General features: G+C 37.2%; 1 non-coding gene across 1 annotated transcript; it reads right to left on the reverse strand.

Moving 5' to 3' along the window:
- Nucleotides 1-5,959: 5,959 nt before the first annotated feature.
- Nucleotides 5,960-6,063, reverse strand: LOC123324698. Its single transcript, XR_006539972.1, has one exon. It is a non-coding gene; the product is annotated as a U6 spliceosomal RNA (small nuclear RNA).
- Nucleotides 6,064-7,758: the final 1,695 nt, after the last annotated feature.

Genomic DNA, 7,758 nt, shown 5'->3' on the forward strand with positions numbered 1-7,758 from the left:
GGTACTAAATGAGAAGAACATGCAGCCAAGAATGCTTTATCCAGCAAGGCTTTCATTTAGAATGGATGGAGAGATGCAGAGCTTCCACAACTGGCAGAAGTTGAAAGAATATGTGACCACTAAGCCGGCCCTGCAAGAAATATTAAGGGGGGTTCTATAAAAGGAGAAAGACCCCAAGAGTGATCTATAACAGAAATTTACAGGGACAATCTATAAAAACAATGTCTTCACAGGCAACATGATGACAATTAATTCATATCTTTCAATAATCACTCTCAACATGAACGGCCTAAACGCTCCCATAAAACGGCACAGGGTTGCAGATTGGATAAAAAGACAGGACCCATCCATATGCTGTCTACAAAAGACTCATTTCGAACCTAAAGATACATCCAGACTGAAAGTGAAGGGATGGAGCTCTATCTTCCATGCCAGCGGACCTCAAAAGAAAGCTGGGGTAGCAATTCTTATATCAGACAAATTAGATTTTAAACCAAAGTCTGTAATAAGAGACACAGAAGGACACTATATCATTCTTAAAGGGTCTATCCAACAAGAAGATCTAACAATTGTAAATATCTATGCCCCCAACATGGGAGCAGCCATCTACATAAGCCAACTGTTAACCAAAATAAAGAGTCATATTGATAACAATACGTTAATTGTAGGAGACCTCAATACTCCACTCTCAGCAATGGACAGATCATCTAAGCAGAAAATCAACAAGGAAACAAGAGCTTTGAATGATACATTGGACCAGATGGACCCATAGATATTTACAGAACATTCCACCCTAAAACAACAGAATACTCATTCTTCTCGAGAGCACATGGAACTTTCTCCAGAATAGACCATATACTGGGTCACAAATCAGGTCTCAACCAATACCAAAAGATTGAGATTATTCCCTGCATATTCTCAGACCACAATGCTCTAAAACTGGAACTCAATCACAAGAAAAAATTTGGCAGAAATTCAAACACTTGGAAGCTAAAGACCACTCTGCTCAAGAATGTTTGGGTCAACCAAGAAATCAAAGAAGAACTTAAACAATTCATGGAAATCAATGAGAATGAAAACACATCAGTCCAAAACCTATGGGATACTGCAAAGGCGGTCCTAAGGGGGAAATACATAGCCATCCAAGCCTCACTCAAAAAAATAGAAAAATCCCGAATTCACCAACTAACTCTACACCTTAAAGAACTAGAGAAAAAGCAACAAACGATGCCTAAGCCACACATTAGAAGAGAAATAATTAAGATTAGAGCAGAGATCAATGAATTAGAAACCAGAAACACAGTAGATCAGATCAACGAAACTAGAAGTTGGTTCTTTGAAAGAATTAATAAGATTGATAAACCACTGGCCAGACTTATCCAAAAGAAGAGAGAAAGGACCCAAATTAATAAAATTATGAATGAAAGGGGAGAGATCACGACTAACACCTAGGAAATAGAAACAATTATTAGAAATTATTATCGACAACTATATGCCAATAAACTGAGGAATCTGGATGAAATGGAGGCCTTCCTGGAAACCTATAAGCTGCCAAGACTGAAACAGGAAGAAATTGACAACCTGAATAGGCCAATAACCAGTAACGAGATTGAAGCAGTGATCAAAAACCTCCCAAAAAACAAGAGTCCAGGGCCTGATGGATTCCCTGGGGAATTCTACCAAACATTCAAAGAAGAAATAATACCTATTCTACTGAAGCTGTTGCAAAAAATAGAAACAGAAGGAAAACTTCCAAACTCATTCTATGAGGCCAGCATTACCTTAATCCCCAAAGCAGGCAAAGACCCCACCAAAAAGGAGAATTTCAGACCGATATCCCTGATGAATATGGATTCCAAAATCCTCAACAAAATCCTAGCTAATAGGATCCAACAATACATTAAAAGGATCATCCACCACGACCAAGTGGGATTTATCCCCGGGATGCAAGGGTGGTTCAACATTCTCAAATCAATCAATGTGATAGAACACATTAATAAGAGGAGGGAGAAGAACCATATGGTCCTCTCAATTGATGCAGAAAAAGCATTTGACAAAATACAACATCCTTTCCTGATTAAAACTCTCCAGAGTATAGGGAAAGAGGGAACATGCCTCAAGCTCATAAAATCCATCTATGAAAAACCCACAGTGAATATCATCCTCAATGGGGAAAAGCTGAGAGCCTTTCCCTTAAGATCAGGAACACGTCAAGGGTGCCCACTCTCACCACTGTTGTTCAACATAGTACTAGAAGTCCTAGCAACAGCAATCAGACAACAAAAAGAAATAAAAGGTATTCAAATTGGCAAAGAAGAAGTCAAACTCTCTCTTTTCATAGACGACATGATACTTTATGTGGAAAACCCAAAAGACTCCACCCCCAAATTACTAGAACTCATCCAGCAATTCAGTAATGTGGCAGGATACAAAATCAATGCACAGAAATCAGTTGCTTTCTTATACACTAACAACACAACTGTAGAAAGAGAAATTAAAGAAACGATTCCATTTACAATAGCACCACAAACCAAAAGATACCTCGGAATAAACCTAACCAAAGAGGTAAAGGATCTATACTCTAGGAACTACAAAACACTCATGAAAGAAATTGAAGAAGACACAAAAAGATGGAAAAATATTCCATGCTCATGGATCGGAAGAATAAACATTGTTAAAATGTCTATGCTACCCAGAGCAATCTATACCTTCAATCCTTCAATGCCATCCCAATCAAAATTCCAATGACATTTTTCAAAGTGCTGGAACAAACAATCCTAAAATTTGTATGGAATCAGAAAAGACCCCGAATCGCCAAGGAGATGTTGAAAAAGAAAAACAAAGCTGGGGGCATCACGTTGCCCGATTTCAAGCTATATTACAAATCAGTGATCACCAAGACAGCATGGTACTGGCACAAAAACAGACATAAAGACCAATGGAACAGAATAGAGAACCCAGATATGGACCCTCAACTCTATGGTCAAATACTCTTTGACAAAGCAGGAAAAAACATGCAATGGAAAAAAGACAGTCTCTTCAATAAATGGTGCTGGGAAAATTGGACAGCCACATGCAGAAGAATGAAACTCAACCATTCTCTAACACCACTCACAAAGATAAACTCAAAGTGGATGAAAGACCTCAATGTGAGACAGGAATCCATCAAAATCCTCGAGGAGAACATAGGCAGTAACCTCTTTGACATCGCCCACAACAACTTCTTTCAAGATACATCTCCAAAAGCTAGTGAAACAAAAGCAAAAATGAACTTTTGGGACTTCATCAAGATAAAAAGCTTCTGCACAGCAAAGGAAACAGTCAATAAAACAAAGAGGCAACCCACAGAATGGGAGAAGATATTTGCAAATGACACTACAGATAAAGGGCTGGTATCCAAAATCTATAAAGAACTTCTCAAACTCAACACCCAAAAAACAAATAATCAAGTCAAAAAGTGGGCAGAAGAGATGAACAGACACTTCTCTGAAGAAGACATACAAATGGCTAACAGACACATGAAAAAGTGTTCATCATCATTAGCCATCAGGAAAATCCAAATCAAAACCACACTGAGATACCACCTTACACCAGTTAGAATGGCAAAAATGGACAGGGAAAGAAACAACAAATGTTGGAGAGGTTGTGGAGAAAGGGGAACCCTCTTACACTGTTGGTGGGAATGCAAGTTGGTACAGCCACTTTGGAAAACAGTGTGGAGGTTCCTAAAAAATTTAAAAATAGAGCTACTATGACCCAGCAATTGCACTACTGGGTATTTACCCCAAAGACACAGATGTAGTGAAAAGAAGGGCCATATGCACCCCAATGTTCATAGCAGCAATGTCCGCAATAGCCAAACTGTGGAAAGAGCCGAGATGCCCTTCAACAGATGAATGGATAAAGAAAATGTCGTCCATATATACAATGGAATATTACTCAGCCATCAGAAAAGATGAATACCCAACTTTTACATCAACATGGATGGGACTGGAGGAGATTATGCTAAGTGAAATAAGTCAAGCAGAGAAAGTCAATTATCATATGGTTTCACTTATTTGTGGAACATAAGGAATAACATGGAGGACATTAGGAGAAGGAAGGGAAAAATGGGCGGGGGAAATTGGAGGGAGAGATGAACCATGAGAGACTATGGACTCTGAGAAACAAACAGGGTTTTAGAGGGGAGGGGGGAGGGGGGATTGGTTAGCCTGATGATGGGTATTAAGGAGGGCACATACTGCATGGAGCACTGGGTGTTATACGAAAACAATGGATCGTGGATCACTACATCAAAAACTAATGATGTATTGTATGGTGACTAACATAACATAATAAAATGAAAAACTACAAAAAAAAAAAAAAAGAAAGTCCCTCATAAGCAACATGTAGTTGGGTATTGTTTTATTATCCATCAGCCGTGCTATGTCTTTTGATCAGGAAATTTAATCCATTTACTTTTAAAGTAATTATTCTTAGGGAAAAACTTACTATTGCATTGTTTTCTGTTTTGTAGTTCTTTCGTTCATCTTTTCTTCTCTTGCTATCCTTTGTGTTTTGTTGATTTATTGTGGTCATATATTTTTATTTCTTTTCTTTTGTATATATTCTGTATGGTTTTTTGTAGTAATCATGAGGCTTACATAAAACATCTTATAACAGCTTATTTTAAGCCAATAACAACTTAAGTTCAATAGCATATAAAAACTCTATTCTTTTTACTTCTGCCCAACACACTTCATGTTATTGAAGTCACAATTTACATCTTTTTTTTTCTTCCAAATTTTTATTTAAATTCGAATTAGTTAACGTATAGTGTGATATTGGTTTCAGGAGTAAAATTTAGTGATTTATCACTTACATAACACCCAGTTCTCATCATAACAAGCGCCTTCCTTAATACCCATTACTCATTTAGCCTGTTCCCCAGCACCTCCCTCCATCAACCCTCAGTTTGTTCTCTATCATTAAGAATCTCTTATGGTTTGCTTCCCTCTTTTTTTTCCCATTCTTTCCCTATGTTCATGTGTTTTGTTTCCCAAAATCCATGAGTGAAATCATATGGCATTTGTCTTTCTCTAACTAACTTATTTCACTTGACGTAACATACTCTACCTCCATCCACGTCATTGCAAATGGCAAGATTACATTCTTTTTGATGGCTGAATAATATTCCATTGTGTGTGTGTGTGTGTGTGTGTGTGTGTGTGTGTGTGTGTGTGTACACACCACATCTTCTTTATCCATACATCCATCAATGGACACTTGGGCTCTTTCCATTGTTTGGCTATTGTTGATAATGTTGCTATAAATATTGGGGTGCATGTACCCCTCTGAATCTGTATTTTTGTATCACAGTTTATATCTTTTTATATTGTCAATTTGTTAATAAATTTTATAGTTATAGTTATTCTTAATGTGTTTTTTATCTTTATATTAAAATTAATAGTGATTCATATATCACCATTACAGCATTACAGTATTCTGTATTTGTTTATATATTTATCATTGCCAGGGTTCATGTACTTTTGTGTTGTTTAGCATCCTTTCATTTCAATTTGAAGAACTCCTTTTAGTATTTCTTATAAAACAGATTATAGGGGATGAACTCCCTTAGTTTCTGTTTGGGAAAGTCTTTATCTCTCCTTCATTTTTGAACTGTTCAGCTATGTATAGTATTTTTGTTTGGTAGTTTTTTTTTTCTTTCAGCACTTTAAACACATCCCCCAACTCCCCTCTGGCCTGCAAGATTTCTGCTAAGAAATCTGCAGATAGTCTTATGAGGGCTTCCTTGCATGTGACAAATTTTCTTTTGCAATTTTCAAAAGTCATTTTATGTTTGAATTTGTCAACTACCTTATAATGTGTCTTCATGTAGACTTATTTAGATTTTTCCTCTTTGATATTCTTTCTGCTTTATGAATCTGAACGTTCACTACCTTCCCCCAATTTGGGAAGTTTGGGTTGTTATTTCTTCACAAATTTGCATGTCATCCTTGTACAGGGGCCATGCTAATCTCTGTATTATTCCAATTTTAGTATAGGAGCTGCCAAAGTGAGCATTGGGTCATTATTTCTTTAAATAAGTTTTCTGGTAACAGTGGTATCCTCCGTGGTAATAAACAGGTTGATTCTTATGAAATGCAAAGCTAATCTTGTCACCCCTCTACCTAAAAGTCCACACTCTTTAGAATGACCTTTGGCTCTTCAAGATCTGGGTTCAGCCCACCTTTCCAACCGCATCTCTCCCCAACACCTCTCTTTCCATCCTTCGAAGCACAAACACTGGTCATCCTGGAGATTTTTTTTTATCTCAAGACCAAGTATTCTCAGTTTCTTCAACAAAGGCTTACAATGGCTTTTCTCAGGTGACTAACTGACACACTAGCAAATGCCTTATTCTGAAGGAATTATTTATGTGCTTCTGTGACACCAGCATTTCACTACATCAATTGTCACAATGCATTTATTCATCCATCTAGCAATACTGAGTGTCTAATATAAGCAAGTATTATCCTACTTAATGCATAGATCGTATCACTCCTATCCACTGGAACTTCAGTATCTAACAGAATATCAAAAATGTCAACTTACTTCCAGTCTCAGTTTTCTCTGTGATTGGGATTCACAAAGAGCTTTTTACAACATAAGCACAATTAAAAGAAAATAAAGATTGAGAATTTTGTAATTCTTAATTTTAAGAGGTGATCATCATTTTCTTAGTGTGACCCGTGCTTTTCAAAGTATCAATTCATCTCCAAGCACAGAGTTAGTTAACAGATACATGATTTATGAATAAGTAACTAAATGGATGGTCATTAAACACCCCTTTGGACCTGAGCTGTCCATTTTATAGTTCTTATTTTTGTCATCTATCCTTGTTGGTAACAAGAGACCTGTAAGAAGCCACTGTCCTTCCAAAATTTTATGACTGCAGATGCAATTCAGTGGTACATCAAGGACCTCCTCATATCAAGCATTCAATTAATATACCTGAGGTCCTCAGTCATGGAGACACATATTCCTCAGAGACTCTGTTTCTTCAGGAAATAGTGTTTGATCAGAATTTCCTAAAGGCCACTTCCTTCTCAGCAATTCTCTTTCTCCTATTATCTTGTTATTTCGCAGGGAAAACCCTACTGTTTATTTACAACATGGAAATTTTAAAGGTAATGACCATAAAAACTTTTTTTTTAAATATTTTATTTATTTTTTAGAGAGCGAGCAAGAGAGAAACAGCATGAGAGGGGAGAGGGTCAGAGGGAGAAGCAGGCTCCCCGCTGAGCCGGGAGCCCAATGTGGGACTCGATCCCAGGACCCTGGGATCATGACCTGAGCTGAAGGCAGACACTTAACCATCTGAGCCACCCAGGCGCCCGACCATAAAAACTTCTTAAAAAATATTTAAAAAAGATATTCTGATGGCCATCATCAAAACCAGCATCTCTATTAAATTGCTAATATCGCATCACAGAACTCTAGCAAGCATGATTTACTTTGGCCATGTACAAAGAAAGCTAGAATAAGCAAAAATATGTAGAAAATATATTTTCTTTTTCTTATGAACTAGGGCTGTTGAATGCATTAATTTGTAACATACTGATTTAATGTTATACTAGACTCTTTATGAAGGAGAAAACAGGGCCAAAATGCAATTGTGTAAACCCACACATGGCACATTTTTAAAATCATACAGCAATGGGAGAGGCCTCAAAGAAGAAACCGGAAAAATAAAACCATAGGCACTGCATCACCTCC

Source organism: Neomonachus schauinslandi, chromosome 4 (assembly GCF_002201575.2).
Source record: "Neomonachus schauinslandi chromosome 4, ASM220157v2, whole genome shotgun sequence".
NCBI lineage: Eukaryota > Metazoa > Chordata > Mammalia > Carnivora > Phocidae > Neomonachus > Neomonachus schauinslandi.